General features: G+C 45.7%; 1 long non-coding RNA gene across 1 annotated transcript in view; it reads right to left on the bottom strand.

The window, feature by feature from the left end:
- The window catches only part of LOC146809371 (uncharacterized), a 372,329-nt gene that overhangs the window by 147,513 nt on the left and 207,755 nt on the right, over positions 1-17,061 (bottom strand). Inside the window, exon 3 of the long non-coding RNA XR_014966414.1 lies at positions 4,201-4,282. This is a non-coding gene — a long non-coding RNA (uncharacterized LOC146809371). The remainder of the gene's footprint in view (positions 1-4,200; positions 4,283-17,061) is intronic.

The raw sequence follows: 17,061 nt of genomic DNA on the forward strand, positions 1-17,061 counted from the left end.
TGGCCTATTCTTAAATACAAAACGATCCCATGGCTTCAGTATATTAGTACAGTTAGTACCCGGCTAGGCTTCTCCGGATTATGGGATACCCCTGAGACCTGTTGCCCTGGGATATCTAAGAATATACTCCTCTCTCAGATACGTATGTTAAACTATCAAACATCAATGAGCTCTACATCACTGGGTAGGCTGACATCTGAGTTCCTCCTAGTAAAATCAGAGCCCAAGGCTGAGGAATTCATGGACCTAATTGAACCCCCAGCAGCTCGAAAGCTGTATATCCAGCTAAGGCACGGTACTCTTCCTATAAGGTCCCTTACCTCCAAATGGTCTAAATCCAATATTGAAGCTTGCCCCGCATGCACCTACAAAATTGAGAATATTCCCCATGTACTGTTCTTTTGCCCTGCCTATTCTGCAATTAGAAAACGTTGGCTGACCCCTATCTGTAAGAACTTGGGACTTTTGCACTTTACACAGGCTTGTAGGATATTGACCTACGATACTCATCCTCCTATTGTGTTTGCGGTTTCTCGTTATTTGTTTTATATGTGGCGTAGGAGGCTGAATTGTTTAACCTAATTGTTGTGTTTACCGTTTCTTCAATGTTATGTATTGTGATAACTTACAGCTTAATCTGTTTTTAAATATTTATGATCATTAAGGGCCTCATGTAGGTAGCCAAATACCGGTCGGTAACGGCCGATTTTCGGTAATTATACCGTTACCGACCGGTATTTAGGCTTTTGGTATGTAGGGGGACAATTTCTGTATTCGGAATTTACCGAATCGGTAAAATTACCGATTCGGTAATTTTACCGATTCGGTAAATTCCGAATACAGACATGAGATGTAGGGGGAGTGTGTGGGTGATGTTTGGAGTCGGTATTTACCACCAACTAATAGTTGGTGGTAAATGAAGAATGGATGTGGAAATGCATTTCAAAGCGCCTACAAGTGTGCAATGTGGCAGACATACATGCCCTTAGGGCATGTATGTGTGCCACATGTGCACACATGGCCGTTTCAGGGGTGCAACAGGGTGTCATTGTGACACCCTGCCACCCTTGCATGTGTTCCCCCCATTACCGAATCGGTATTTACCGATTCGGTAATGAGGCATACCTTTCCATCAATGGGAAGGTATGCCTCATTACCAAATCGGTAAATACCGATTCGGTAATTACCGAATTTTAACGAATCGGTAATAATTACCGACTCATTACCTACATAGCATTTACCACTTCATAAATACCGAATCGGTATGATTCGGTATTTATGAAGTGGTAAATGCAAGCCCACCTACATAAGGCCCTTAGTGCTTTAATTTCTGTGTTGATACAGTTTATATGCCCTATTTATGGTCTGTTGACCGAAATAAAGTTATTACAACAACTAAGCTCTGATGACGTCTTTTTAAGACGAAATGCGTTGGCTGAATTAAGTATCGCAACAAAGAATGATCCGATATATACAACAAAGCTGCATGAACTAGATGAACTATCTGCCTAATGACTTCTTTCGTTTTGAAGATTTGATTCTAATATAGACATTATTGTATTTAAATTGTGTTGCTCCTTCTTCTTGTAATTAAGTAACGTTGTAGTTAGATGAGATAAAAATATCTTTTTTTTTTATAAACTTAGAAATTCACTGAAGATACCAAAGGTTAAAGTAATGTTTTAGTTAGGTGACTATGTCAGTGACAACATTAACGTTTGTACTAAACAAATACACAGAAATTCACCAGTTATAGTTAGCAGAGCTGGCTACAACTTGCGACACCACCATGCGCTCTTCATAACCTCACATATCCCATCACTCATGGCATGTTCTATGACATCATTCATGACATCCCTGGTGACATATCAAATGATATCATTGATAACACCACTGATGACATCATTGATGACACCGTCCAAGCTTCTTTTGTAAACATTACTCTATAAACTAGTATGGTATTAGAGGTCTGAAAGTAAGTACAAAATAGCTCAGAATAATATGAAGCATAATTAATGCCATCATAGATACAACTCCCTTAGGTGTAGCAAGCATGTGTTATGTGTAGCACTGAACCTATACCATACACTTCACCGGTAGCCTAATTCACATTAACAATCAACCACAGATATATGGGAAACCCTCATTGCACACAGTGTTCAATATGTAGACAACTGTTCAGAGAAAGCCAAGTTCCTCTGTTCCAACATTAATACCCTACTATAGGCAGCTTTTATCTGTATCAAAACCCTCACAGTCACTGACCATACATTAAGAAATGAAGTGGATATGAGTTGTAAAGGGGGTACTATTAACACTGTTTACTCTATGGAATCAGTTTACTCTGTACCATACTGTTTGCAGACAGTGAAACTTTCATGTGAAATACACCACAGAGTATTAAAAAGTATCTACTAAGAACAGTGTACACTTAATCCAAAACTTGTCCAAAGAGAGACTATTCACTTAAAATAACTAAGGTCTGAAGGTGCTAAAGATCATACTTGCTTGCATCCTTCATACTGTAGTAAAAACTTTACAGATAGCCCATCTTCTGAAGCAAAAGAACCACATGTATATAGGTTAGTACCTGGTGTACACAGTCTTTTTTGTTATGTAGAAAAGGTCACGCTGAGACGATTCTGTCTAATAACTCATGACTGCTTAGAGTACTGTAGAGAGATTGCTTAGCTGACATCATGGAATGTGTGATGTCAGCTTGAGGTGGAAAGTTAACAGAAAAATGAGAGAGACTGTTGAGCTGGGAGCTCAGCTGGATTGTCGTTGGAAAAATAAATCTTCTTGAAGACCAAACTACTTCTTGTGAAATCTGTACATTGGCGACGAGTTACAAGAGCTGTGCAGGGGACAGATAGCGACAGGTCCACCCCTGGAAAAAGTGAACCTGCGTGTCAAAACGTAAGGCAAGTGTTCACCGTAAATCTGTGAATCTGGAAATGAACTTTTAACCAACAGTTAAGGAAGATATTGAATCTGAGAGATGTTGAATCTGATACACGTGATGTATAATTGTTAATATTAAACCGGCGTGAATTATCGACGCACATACTGCGGATTATGGAGGTGTGTGACTGAAATGGGTGTTTAAATAGCAAGAAAAGACGTACCATACCTATCGCCGTAAAACGGGATTTATTACATTAATTTCATCTTTACTACAATTGACAGAGACATACCAGCGCGAGCTATCGACGCGCGTGTCTTCAACCGGAGTTGATTAACAACTTGTTAACCTCTATCAAGCATATTTTCCAAGCAAAGCGGTTATTATTCTGTTTTGGTAAACAAGTCACTAAGGGCCTCATGTAGGTAGCCAAATACCGGTAGGTAACGGCCGATTTTCGGTAATTATACCGTTACCGACTGGTATTTAGGCTTTTGGTATGTAGGGGGACAATTTCTGTATTCGGAATTTACCGAATCGGTAAAATTACCGATTCGGTAATTTTACCGATTCGGTAAATTCCGAATACAGACATGAGATGTAGGGGGAGTGTGTGGGTGATGTTTGGAGTCGGTATTTACCACCAACTAATAGTTGGTGGTAAATGAAGAATGGATGTGGAAATGCATTTCAAAGCGCCTACAAGTGTGCAATGTGGCAGACATACATGCCCTTAGGGCATGTATGTGTGCCACATGTGCACACATGGCCGTTTCAGGGGTGCAACAGGGTGTCATTGTGACACCCTGCCACCCTTGCATGTGTTCCCCCCATTACCGAATCGGTATTTACCGATTCGGTAATGAGGCATACCTTCCCATCAATGGGAAGGTATGCCTCATTACCGAATCGGTAAATACCGATTCGGTAATTACCGAATTTTAACGAATCGGTAATAATTACCGACTCATTACCTACATAGCATTTACCACTTCATAAATACCGAATCGGTATGATTCGGTATTTATGAAGTGGTAAATGCAAGCCCACCTACATAAGGCCCTAAGACTCTTGTTACGGAAAAATTACTGAGTATTGAGTTATGGACATTTTCGGACATGTTCGGCATAAATAACTGCCATCTCGTTTACGCTACGTATGCTGAACACGCACGCGCTAGAGATTTCTAAACACGCGATTCCAGCGCGATCCCAGCAAATGATTCAGTGTAGTACACGCGCTTGAGCTGTGTCCTGCTTGAACTTTTACTTAATATTCATACTAAATCAACCTACCTTGTGAATCTTTCAAGACGTCGTCCTTGTGACAAAGGTGGAAGTGCCAAGGGTCGATCCTGTCGGAGGAAGACTCATATTTCTAAAAACAGAGAAAGGACAACTATTAGTGGAGAGAAGAAATGCTAGAAATAAACAAAGGACATCGTTATAAAAGGACATCACACTATTAGAAAGTACTAAGAGAAAGAGTGAAAAGGCTCATATATTCCGGAGGTCATCACACTATTAACTGAAATGGATCCCAAATGAACACTTAGATTGAAAACAAAGACTATAAATATAGAGGAACATATTAGATTTTATTTCATTTAATATATTAGATTATTATCTTAGTTTCTTATATTAAATTATTATTTTAACTTGTTTTTTTTTTCATTTTTAGCCTATGTTCATAGATCTTCAAACATGGGTGATCAAAGTATGGCGTCACCGCCACCTTTTTTAGCTTCTCCAGGCGATCCACGTGTACCATGGAAGCAGTGGAAACAAGCATTGGCATAGCCAATAGGTATAGCTTTTGGGACCTTCTAAGTATTTAGTTATGCAGCACAATATCCTTGGTGCAACCACATCAACTGTTGCGTGGCTAAACACTTATAAGGTCCCAAAGGCGAGACCTATTGGCTATGCCACTGCTTGGTGTGGTTGTGTGTGTGTGGGTGTGGTTGTGGGTGAGGGTGCGGTTGTGGGTGTGGGTGTGGTTGTGTGGGTGCAGGTGCGGGTGTGGGTGTGTGTGTGGTTTGGTGTGTGTGGGTGGTTATGTGTGTGTGTATGTGTGGTTGTGTGTGTGGTTGTGTGTGTGTGGTTGTGGTTGTGTGTGTGCGGTTGTCTACCACGCCGTCTACCATCGCTCTCTGTACCCTGTCGTGTAGTAGGCGACCCCACCACTCACACACGCACCCCCGCCCATGAACCACCAGATTGATAAAACAATTTGCTTTTCCAAACTGCTTAGGGTTGGATGGGGGATGGGGGGAGGGGGCAGCTGATGCAACATGGTGCCTCTCAGCACCTCTCTGGAGGAAGATTATATCAAAGGTGATTACTGACTCAGGATAGTTTAACCCTGGGATTACCAGCCAGAGACAGGTGGGGGGCAGGAGGGGTAGGGAGGGGCAGTGAGATAAGGAGAGGTGTTTGTGTGTGTCGAAAGAAGAAAGAGGCAATACAGCAAGGTGGGGCTGACCGAGCCGATAAAAAGAAGAAAAAAATCAAGAGATGGGCAGCGGTGACAAGCGAAATATCTCAGGCCAGTCGAAGGGAGCCAGGGGACTGCAGTCAGTGTTCACGCTCCTCGGAGGGGCGCCGAGCTTTTCCCAATCCATAATGTGTTCACCTCAAAGGGGCGATATTTACTGTAACCTCTGGGGAGCGGCTTCGCCCCCTCCTACCTCAGTGTGATCTACCACACAAACCGCGTTTTGTGGGGTGTGTTCACATATGAATACCAGTGAAAGGCAAGAGAACAGAAGGGAAATCTGATAGGAGAAAGGAGCAAGGGCAGAAAGAGGGTGAGGAGACACGGACGAGGAGAGAGGGAGGGACATATTGGAAAGATGAGGAGAGAGACAGGAGACGAAGTATGGGTGGTGAGACGTAGGAGGGAGGATGAGAGAATGCATAAAGGGACGGAGTATGTCTGGGGATAGAGAAAAGAGGGGAATACGAAATAATGTATGGATGGAATAGGGACGGGGGAGGCATGGGGCAGTGCGAAGGAGAGAATATAGAAGGGGACAAGAGATTGGGGGTGAGAGCAAAATGCGGCAATACGAATATCAACGTTATCCATCCAGCGCGTCAAACCGCAGTGTTGTCCCCTTTAAGTGAATCAGAAAAATAGGGGGTAAGAAGAGAACACGTGAAACTACCAGACATAAGGAGGCAGGGGAGGCTATGGGTGGAAAACGAGAGCGGAAAGGCGGGCGAGGAGCGCGAATTGTCGAAGGGAAGTCAAACAGGCGAAAGAGAGTGGGTGAAAAGGACGGGGGTGCGGAGAGAGGCAGCGCGGAGAAAGGAGGGATGCGGAGACGGGGAGAAAGAGAGAAGAAAGCTGAACGGGGAGGGTTTAGGAAAACACAGTGGAGGAGTGAGGAGAAAAGGACGAGAGGCTGCGGGGGCGGAAGGAGAGGGGGGAGGCATGGTCAGAGAGGAGAGATCGTTTATGGAAAAATTGCATGTAGCAGACGATGCCTCCTGGAGGGAAAGAAGATCTTGCAGACAATCTCATTGCTGGGCAATTCCTTCTTCTGGACTCCAGATCATTAGCGACGCGCGGCCGCGAGACGTGCTCTGTGGTGGGGGAGGGGGAGGAGCATTGAGGCGCAAAAGTGAAAGAAGGCTGGCTGGCGAGTGGTGTGCGATGTACGCGCACCATGACGAGTGAGGAAAGCCATATGGCGCCTCTGCTCGTCATTGTGCGTGTAACCGCACGCCCGTCGCCAGTGCACGTGCCAGTGGCCTGAAGCGCTTCCCCAAAAGTGGATTGCATGGCGGCACGATGCACGTGATTGTGCGTGTGCTCGCCATGCAATCCGCTTTTGGGAGCACTTTTGGGAGCCCTTTACTAGAGTCTCGCTGTGCGATCGCTTACGCGATAGCCTACGCGATAGCCAGGCGAGACCTAAAAATTGTTCCTTACATATATATTAGCTATAGGTGGAGATCGTTATGGTCCACTTAGACGTCAAGCAATTCTCTTGCATCATTTAGGTATAGAAGTAAGGAGGATCTATGAGGATTTACCTGAATTGTCACTGGGAATGGGAGATGGACAACCAAACAATGTCTTTGAAATGTCTATACAAATGTTAGATATACAATTCACTCCTAAGACGAACTTAGTATTAGAACGACACAAGTTCTTTTCTAGAGTACAAAAATCTGAGGAAGATATTGCATCTTACGTTGCTACATTAAGGGGATTGGCATTATCATGCCATTTTGAGCAATGAACTGATTCTCTGATTTGGGATCAAATTGTACGTTGTACTAATGACAAGAGGATAAAAGAAAAGTTATTAACAAAAGATCCTAATTTTGAAGAAACTATCAAAATTGCTAAAGTGGTGGAACATTCAGCTATATGGTTAAAAGAAATAGATAACACTAGTTCAGAGAAGAAAGGTAGTGTTGTAGCTGAAGTGGATGCTTCTCAAATAGAAAAGGAGAGTGTTGAGAAAAGTACAGATACTAAGACAATAACTGATAATAGAAAAAAAATAGAATTAGGAGCAAGGCAGAAAAATACAAATTGGAGAGAAATAAAATGTTTCAGATGTGGTGCTCCAGGGCATCTAGCATCTAGTACAACGTGTGCAGCTAGATCTACTCTATGCAGGAGGTGTGGAATGAGAGGGCATTTTGCTAAGATGTGCAGAACCAAAATGGAAAATGTGATGAAGAGGGGTAGGAAAAATGTTTATACTACAACAAGAGAATGGGTGTGAAAAGATCTTGGTTGATGCCGGGAGATTGGATTGTGGTACGAAAGAAGGGTTTAGTCCATAAAGGTGAAAGAAAATATTCTAGTCCTTGTAAGGTTAAGGAAGTCAAACGTAATGTAGTAATTTTAGAAAATGGAACTACTAGAAGTGTGGGTGATGTATGTAAAGTTAGAGGTTAATTTGTAGAGTTTATATTCAAAGTTCAACCAAACTTGGTTATTTTAGTTCACGTAGAAACTATTGTAAAGATCAGCATTTAGCTTTACTATAAAGGGGGAGATGTGTAGAGAGATTGCTTAGCTGACATCATGGAATGTGTGATGTCAGCTTGAGGTGGAATGTTAACAGAAAAATGAGAGAGACTGTTGAGCTGGGAGCTCAGCTGGATTGTCGTTGGAAAAATAAATCTTCTTGAAGACCAAACTACTTCTTGTGAAATCTTTACAAGTACTCAGTATCTACTACGGAGAATCTTTGCCCTGTTATATACTTGTAAGAAAGTGGCTCTGTATATACTGTTACCAAGTAGGTACAGTGTGCACAGAGTCCACAGTCGCCAGAGGTTTTGCAGAGGCTAAAGTTAGATATAACCTTACTCTCTAAAGTGGTAGCTTGGTCGAGCAGTAAAGCAGTATCAGAGGACAATGTAAAGCATTTGTTGTACACACTCAGTCAGCATATGTTCTCACACACTCAAGAACTGAACTCTAGGCCAATGGTTTTGTATCAAAAGATATAGTTGTTTTATTTTTAGAACCAACAGTAGGTATCAAAATATACTTTCTCAGAATGAGATACTTTAGTTAAATACTTTTCAATAGGCAATAGACTTTTGAATGAAATAGTTACAGTTGTTGCAATGGGCAACACAATTCAAACACAATTTTACATTGAGGTCAATGGGAATTTCTAAGTAATTGCAATTGATTGCTTTTACGATTACTTTTCTAACCTCAGGACTGGATCCTAGATTCAGTCCTGGGACAGTTCCTGGAAACAGGTAAGTAAATACGTTTTGGTTACAGGAATGATTTTTAAGGAATATTATTGTGTTTTAAAACTTGACACAAACTTTTTCACATAGAATCACCAATGTTGTCCTATGGGAGGAAATTCACATAGCAGGTAAGTAGGGTTATCGTTTATTTTTCTAACTCAGTGTTGGATCCTGGATCCAGCACTGGTGCATCTCCTGTAAACAGTTGGAAGAACGCGTTTTTGTTATACAGGCGATATTCTGGAATATTTGTATGTTTCAAAAATCGACTAAGAATTTCTGGCAAAAACCAGGCAATGTTATCCTATGGAGGTAAATCAAGTTAGCCATAAGTACGGTTGTAATTATTTTGCAGGGTCAGTGCTGGGCACCAAGATCCAGCACTGGGATAACTCCTGGTAGCAGGTGAGTAAATTCGTTTTCGTTGATCAGCTAATTTTTAGTGAATATTTTAAAGTTTCAAAACTCGACACTTAGAAGAATTTCCAAGTGAAACCAGTCAATGTTACCCTTTCGAAGAAAAGTGAGTTATCAGCTTTTGGGTAAGTACTCGACTGGCAGAGTTAAGGTTCTGGGCATAGACTCAGGGATCTCCCAGGGTCGGGTAGGTAGAGTTGTTACACCCTCAGCGGCACAGGAGCACCCAGGTGCAGAGAGAGTTAGGCCCAATTTTATCCTATGGGAGGCAGGGGGCCTTTGGTTGGTGGCTGCTGGCTAGCAGGCCACACGGCTGTGGGAGCTCGGCTCCTGGTCACTTATTCAGGGCAAGTGGGGAAGTAGATTAGGGTGAAGGTTGCTCTGCCAGGGGCACTCGGGCGGCTGGGTGCAGGGTGCTTTTGAGCCGTCGGGCGCTCAATGGATTTCAGTGGAGAAGCTCAGTGACGAACAAAGGCTGCAAGCTCGGGGACGAAGATTTTTCAGGTGCGACCACCACTCCGAGAGGTAAGTTGGGAAGTTGTAGGATAGGTAGGCACCCAGGAGCTGGGCACAGGGGGCCGCAGGGTGCCAGATGCAGGGGTGTCTTTTCGCATCGGGAAATCTTACCCTCAGCTGGTCGCGGTTGCAGGGGTCCCTGGTTCTGAGGCTGCAGGCGTCGTCAGGAACATCGAGGTGGGTCCTTGGGGGCTGGATTCGGGGTCACAGTCGCCGGGGGGACGTCCTCGTGGTCTTTGTCCACTCCGGCACAGGCCAGGCTTGGCGGGTGCAGAGTGTGCAGGAGCCGCAGTTCCTGGCTGATGCCAGGGGCTTGTTACTTGCTTTGAGCAATACACAGCTCGAGGGAGTCCCAGTTGTTTATAGTCACAAGACAGTCCGGGGCACTCCGGGGTTTTTGTGGTTGCTGACCACTGGAGATGCCGGGGTTTAGCTGGAGCAGGTTCGAGGGTCGACAGGCCAGTAGGACTGGGGCCAAATCAGTTGGTGTCTTCCTCTTGTTAGCAGCTGCACGGCAGGTCTTCTTGTTTCTTGATCTTCTTGCTTGTTACGGAATCTGGATCTGAGGAAGGAAGGTTCAGAGTGCCCCTAAATACTAAAAGTAGGGGCGTTACAGGTAAGTAATGGGCAGGGACCAATGGGTCCCTTCCCTGGGGTGGGTACACCCCCTATCCTACCACTCTCCTGTGGGAGGGGGGCAGTAGCCTAGTCCTGATTGGGCAGGGCTTCCCATCTTCAAGATGGCGAGAGCCCGGAGATGTGCTTCACCTCGCCTCCCCCACCTGAGGGGTGGGGTTGGCAGAGGCTGGCACACCCCTTTTCCTTCCTTGGGGTTTCCCGCCAGTCTTCCCGCCAGGGTGGGGGTCAGAACCGGTAGGGGCCAGTTGCTGAGTACAGCAAGTGGCCTGGAGAAGCGCACAAAAGTGGCATGCTTTTGAAGCTTCCCCTGCCCATCCTGGGGGAGGAGACCTAGCACCTTGCCCAGGATGTGCATTATTGCAGGCCCAGGAGAGCAGATGGCTCTCTACCCAGGGGTCCAGCAACATGTCTGCTGTGTGGCAGCCTAGGCACCCCCTCAGACAGGACGTGGATTGTAGGTTAGGTTCAGGGGGCAACTCTAAGTTGCCCTCTGTTGTGCATCTTACATTAAATCCCACACTGGCATCAGTGCAGGTTTAATGTGCTGAGAAGTTTGATACCAAAATTTTCAGTCTTCAGTGTAGCCATCATGGTGCTATGGAGTTCGTGTTGACGACCTCCCAGCACCATATACTCTTAATGGCAGCACTGCACTTACAGTGCCCAGGAATGGACCTGGGTACTGTAGGGGCACAGGGTTCATGCACCTGTACCCACAGGGATGTGTGCCATGTCGACTCCCTGTTTAGTTCTGCACCAAGACACTCAGCCTGCAAAGGCAGTGTGTGTGTGTTAGGGTACAGGGCCTCTAAGGGTGGCACAATAAGTGCTGCAGTCCTTAGGGCCCTTCTCTGGTCACAGTGCCCTGGGTACCTATGGTACCATTTACCAGGGGCTGACCTGTGGCCAGAGATGCCAATTGGGTTTAGGCTGTCATGCAGTTTTAGGGAAGGAACACAGGCCCTGGGCACCTGATTGGCAGGAGCCCTGGGCACACTCAGTCAGAGTACATCAGCAATTCAGCAAAAAGTGGGGGCATACCATGCAAGAAAGATGGCACTTTCTCACAATACGTTTTTGTGCGGAACCAAAAAACTTGAGTGGAACATACTGGACACAAGTCGTCCACTGCACACAGAGTTACACTTCAAAACAAAGATTTATAATGTGTTCAGTATCGCTACACACTTATTATGCAGTAGGAGCACATATGTTTTGTAAACACACCCATTAGCTGGACACACACTGTACAAAATTAGGTGGAGAAGAAATAATGGCAGTTACTCACCACATTGAAATTATAAAACACGATGGCACACTCATTGTATGATGTCATCAGTAATGTAATCAATTATGTCATTTGAGATGTCATCAGTGATGTCATAAATGATGTCATAGCACATGTAATAAGTGATGTAATATGTGAGATCATAAGCAGTGCATGGCGGGGGCGCAAGTTACTGCTAACTATAACTGGTGAAGTTATGTGTTTTATTTTAGTCAAAACATTAATATTGTCACTGACATATTCACCTAACTATAATGTTACTTTAACCTTTGTTTTTTTCAGTGATTATATAAATATGTGTGTGTTAAACGTTATTTTCAATTTAACATTATTACTTTTGTAATAAGTAAATGACTATTTAACTTTTTGTTTAAATGTAATTAAGACTTAAACTTTTAACTAAGAATAAAAGTAATTAAGAATATGATTTAATAACATTTACTTAATAGCAATTAAACTCAAAATCAAAGTGAGAGCGGGTTCCTTTCATCAATGTAACAATTTTTAAAGATAATTATAAATGAATATATTTTGTTTTTAGTTATTATAATTTTTTTTTAAACATATGTTATTTCATTTTCAGTTGGAATAAGACATAACATACACGCATCAGTGCTGCAATGCATAATTAAGTGGTTCATTTATACTTTTAGCATTGTATAAGATGCGCACCATGCGCGTTGCAACATCATGGATAACAAACTCCAAGAGGGTAGAAACAAAATAGAGGTTAAACAATCCCCAAATGCCCCGACCTACCTCCCAAGAACATTGGGCGGTCATGTTGTAGACAGCGGTACAATCAGTAGGGTGTATGTGTAATTTCCCGGCTTTGTTCCCCCCTTTGTAATAGCGTTGTTTGGTGCGGAGCAAGGCATATTCGGCGCGGTCCAAATCTAAAGCCCGTAGTTGTTTCCTCGCCTGAGTAAGCAATTGCCGTGTCTGAACCGCACCAGTACGGCGGTGGGCCCCCTCCAACTCCCAAATTTAAGTCTACAGCTCCCTCCTCTTCTCTCTCCGGTCCTTGTTGCGATTTGGAGAGAGCCTCTGGAGAGTAAGGGGCGAGAGGTCCTGGTATACCTCCACCTGGAGGCCCTCGAACTCCACAGTCGGACGGTCACGTGTGGCAGCCATGATGATCTATTTCTGCCTGTAGGAATGGAGGCAGGTCAGAATGTCCTGCGGCTGACCGGGACCCGAGGCAGGGTGCCCAGTGTGGTGTGTGTGATCAAGCGTGATCTCCGGATCCGTCAGGGTGGGAGCCATGTGCCTGAAGAGGCGGAGAACCCAATCTTCAAGCTTACCACCATCCGCCTGAAGTGGCACGCCCTTAATGTGAATGTTGGAGCGCCTCGAGCGGTTCTCCAGGTCCTTCATCTCAAGATAGAGCTCCTCCTGCTGTTCCCGGAGGGTGATGAGTTCACGGGCCTGTTCAGCAAGCTCTTTGTCCCGCCTATCCCCATTACGTACCAGTGTGTCCACTCTATCGCCGACCTCGCCAAGATCTGTTCAGAGCTGCTTAATGTCGGCTGCCAGGTCTTGTCGCAGCCCAGCGAAGTTGTCGCGTAGCGTGCCAAAGAGCTGCTCTATAAATTCCTTTGTGACGGGCTCAGCCACAGGCCCATCCGCCGAGTCCATCAGGGCATCGCTGAGATGTGACCTTCGGGGGGATCCCCCGCCTTCTTCCCTCCCGGCTTTTGAAGTAAGTTTCTGAAAGAGGCTTCCTTACTTGTGAGATCTTTTTTGCTCTTGTGGGTAGCCATGTTTGACTATCACCGAGCGTCCATGGGAGTTGGCGCACTTCTAAGGCGGCTGCCACAGGAGTGTCATAAGCGTATCCCCAGACAAACAGGTGCGTGAGCCTCGCAGTGTCCGCCCGAAGGTGCAGGGGGCCCGTTCACCCCTATTCACTCGTCTCTGTCAGCGCAGAGGCGCAACGTGGCCTGAACTCCAATGTGTGTCACTCCCAGCGGAGTTGGTCCTCCGCTTCCCACTCCTGCAGCTTGGGGCACCGCAATACAAGTCGCACTGTGTGGAAACCCACCTGGGGTGTCAGTTCCTCCCCCTTCAGGCTCCACTCCCGCGCGGGGCCCCACCTCCAAGACTGGGGGTCCTTGCTGTCACCGCAACCCACTGATGTCCTGGAATCAGAGGAAGCACCCCTGGGCGAGAGGGCCGCCCAGATCCTCCAGGCCTCTTTTTCACCTCTGGGGTCCCCCGCCACTCACACCACTGCACCGCTACGCGGCCGCGCTCACCACTGCTGCCGCAGTAACTACTGAGGCCTCGTTGACCCCTCCGGGGGTTATCGCCGTCCACACCTCCGCAGGAGCCGGGCTCAACACTTACGCCAGGCCCGGCGCTGCACTCCCCCAGGCCTCTTTCTCACCGTTGGGGTTTTCCGTCGCTCGGGCTGCCGCACCGCAGCGTGGTCGGGCTCACAACACCTGCCTCAGCCGCTGCCGTAGACCCCTAGGCCCCGGGCACCCCTCCGGGGGATACCGCCGTGTTCACTTCCGGGTCACAGTTGGGGCCGGGCTCAACACTGACGCCGGCGCTGTAGGCAGGGCGCCCAGCCAATGCTCGGGGGCCTTCCCGTCAGGACGATCAGGGGACCCTGGATCCACAAAGCGGTACTGTCATCTGGGATGCGGGCTCTGCACCCCTCCCCCACCAACGGTCAATGCATGCGGTTCAGACGATCACGCTGCCTCCGGGCTCTCTAGATTGCGCCGGCCGCCCAACCCCGAAGTCAGCTCTTCACCGCCGGTGCACCAGTACCACTTGTGTTGCGGAGGACCTGGGACCACGATTGTGCAAGCTTACTGGTCTCAAAACCGTCTTTGAATGCCTATTCCTCGGTCTCAGCGAGCGGAGCCCCTGAAGAATGGTGCTCCACCGCCGCCATCTTAGCCACGTCCCTCTTGGTGTCATTTTAAAGATAAAAATATTTCCTATTTTTATAAATTGGTGTTGGATTTTTATTGTGTGTTGTGTCTTAATTATTTACAGAATTGGTGTTTTTAAATGCTTTACATACCTGTCTTTGAAGTTAAGCCTGCCTGCTCGCAGCCAAGCTACCAATGGTTGAGCATGGTAATAATTTTCTAAGGCTTGTACTGGGTCCTATATTGTGCTAGTGGCCTTATTGCCAGGGGTAGATATAAATTTGCCCCTACTAATAACCTACTTTCTAACAACCAGTTTTGGCTCTGGCTGTAGGTAAGGAAATAAGGGGCAGATGCATCAATGTTGGCAATTCCGATTCCATAATTGCGATTATTAAGGAATCGCAATTATGGAATCGCAAATGCCTATGCATGTAGGTTTCGCTAAAATATTAGCGATTCCTACATATTCCTTAATTGCAAATAGCAATTCGCAGTTGAGGAATAGCTTCCCATTCATTCCTATGGGCCTAGAGGCACGAGGAATGAATGGAAATTGCATGCGCAATTTGCGAGTACCAAATAGGCATTTGCAAATTGCGCATGCAATTTCAAGGGTGCAAGGAGGCCAAAAGGCTACCCTGATGCACCCCTGAAATTGGCATGTGATCATATGCTGTGCACACACATGCCCCAACGTCATGTGTGTGCGCAACATGGCACTTTGAAAAATGCACTTTTGTGCATTTTTTTAAGTTTTCGCAAATTACCATCAACTTGAAATTGATGGTAATTTACGATTCCAAATTGCGAAATCGCAATTTTTAAGTGCATAATGCATTACATTTAGGGAATCGCAATTTGCAATTCCCTCAATGTATTTGCAATTTAGGTAATTTAAAAATTTGCGATTACCTAAATTGAAAAATTGATGCCTCCCAAATGCAAGACTACCGGTCGCAAAGGGGAAGATTTTGCGACCGGTATTTTCAATGATGCATGTGCCCCATAGTAATTGTACCCCTTCGACATATGTCAGGGGAATCCCATAATGCGCCAAGGCCGCAAGCATATAATCCCAGCCCAGAGTGCCAAAGGCCTGCCTTATATATAAAGAGATGCTTGTTTCCGGTCCAGGGAGGACCTGGCTTGGATGTTCGGTCTGCACTGTTCCCATGAGGCACAGGGTCAAGACTGATTTGCATCTGGCTGGGTCTAAACTGGGGTGGCATGGTGAGCAAAAGAACAATGGATTTAACCCAGATCTGTTGACTGGGGGGGAATGTATGATTTATTCAGCATTCCGTCCATCATTTGTTTGCGTAGCACTTTTCACCCTAAGTGGGATATGTATGCCCAGACGTGGGTCCCTTGCTCACTGTGCCAATGGATTCAAGCTAGCCTGGCTAATGAAGGGTAATACCAAGAAACCGGTCCCAGGATGCTTGTTTCCGTTCCAGGGAGGACCTGGCTTGGCAGTTCGGTCTGGACTGTTCGCATGAGGCACAGGGTCAAGACTGATTTGCATATGGCTGGGTCTAAACTGGGGTGGCATGGTGAGCAAAAGAACGATGGACTTAACCCAGATCTCTTGACTGGGGGTGAATGTATGATTTATTCAGCATTCTGTCCATCATTTGTTTGCGTAGCACTTTACACCCTAAGTGGGATGGATATGCCCAGACATGGATCCCTTGCTCACTGTGCCACTGGATTCAAGCTAGCCTGGCTGATGAGGGGTAATACCCAGAAACCAGTCCCAGGATTCTGGTTTCCGGTCCAGGGAGGATCTGGCATGGCAGTTTGGTCTGGACTATTGCCATGAGGCACAGGGTCAAGACTGATTTACAGATGGCTGGGTCTAAACTGGGGTGGCATGGTGAGCAAAAGAACGATGGATTTAACCCAGATCTCTTGTCTGGGGGTGAATATATGATTTATTCAGCATTAGGTCCATCATTTGTTTGCGTAGCACTTTTCACCCTAAGTGGGATGGGTATACCCAGACGTGGGTCCCTTGCTCACTGTGCCACTGGAATCAAGCTAGCCTGGCTGATGAAGGGTAATACCCAGAAACCGGTCCCAGGATGCTTGTTTACGGTACAGCAGGGGTATGGAATTTAATAAAATATCTACTTGTCCATGGGACAGGTTGCTTCATAAATCTACTTGTCCTGTAACTATATGCACTTGTCCCTTTGGTGCCATGTAGCGTGGCGACAAATTATGGCAGCAATCTCATTATATAAGATCTCTGATATGGCCTCTCTGATTATGCCAGGGCTCATACCATATTGGTGTTTTAAAACCTGCAATCCCTTTATGTTGCCGCAAATCTACATACTTGAGCTAAAGGTAGTGGTAAGCAATAGTTCCAAGGTTAAAAAGCCCTTTTGAGTCTTTGCAAACCTACTAACTTGCATGTTTTAAGGGTTTTCAACAACTCTTCTCTAATCTTTTCCCATACTGAGAAGTGTTGGAAATTTACTCCTGACAATGGCAGACATAAACCTTCTTCCAGAGTTGGGGAAAAAAGTGGTTGGAGGGAAAGTGAATTGCAAGCACTCAGATTTTCGCATGAGCAAATCTACACATGCACATTTGCTCATGCTAAAATGCAGTTCACAAATATTTTCTAAGAGTACTATTTCTTGTCCTAGGTCTGTA

Source organism: Triturus cristatus, chromosome 7 (genome assembly GCF_964204655.1).
Source record: "Triturus cristatus chromosome 7, aTriCri1.1, whole genome shotgun sequence".
NCBI lineage: Eukaryota > Metazoa > Chordata > Amphibia > Caudata > Salamandridae > Triturus > Triturus cristatus.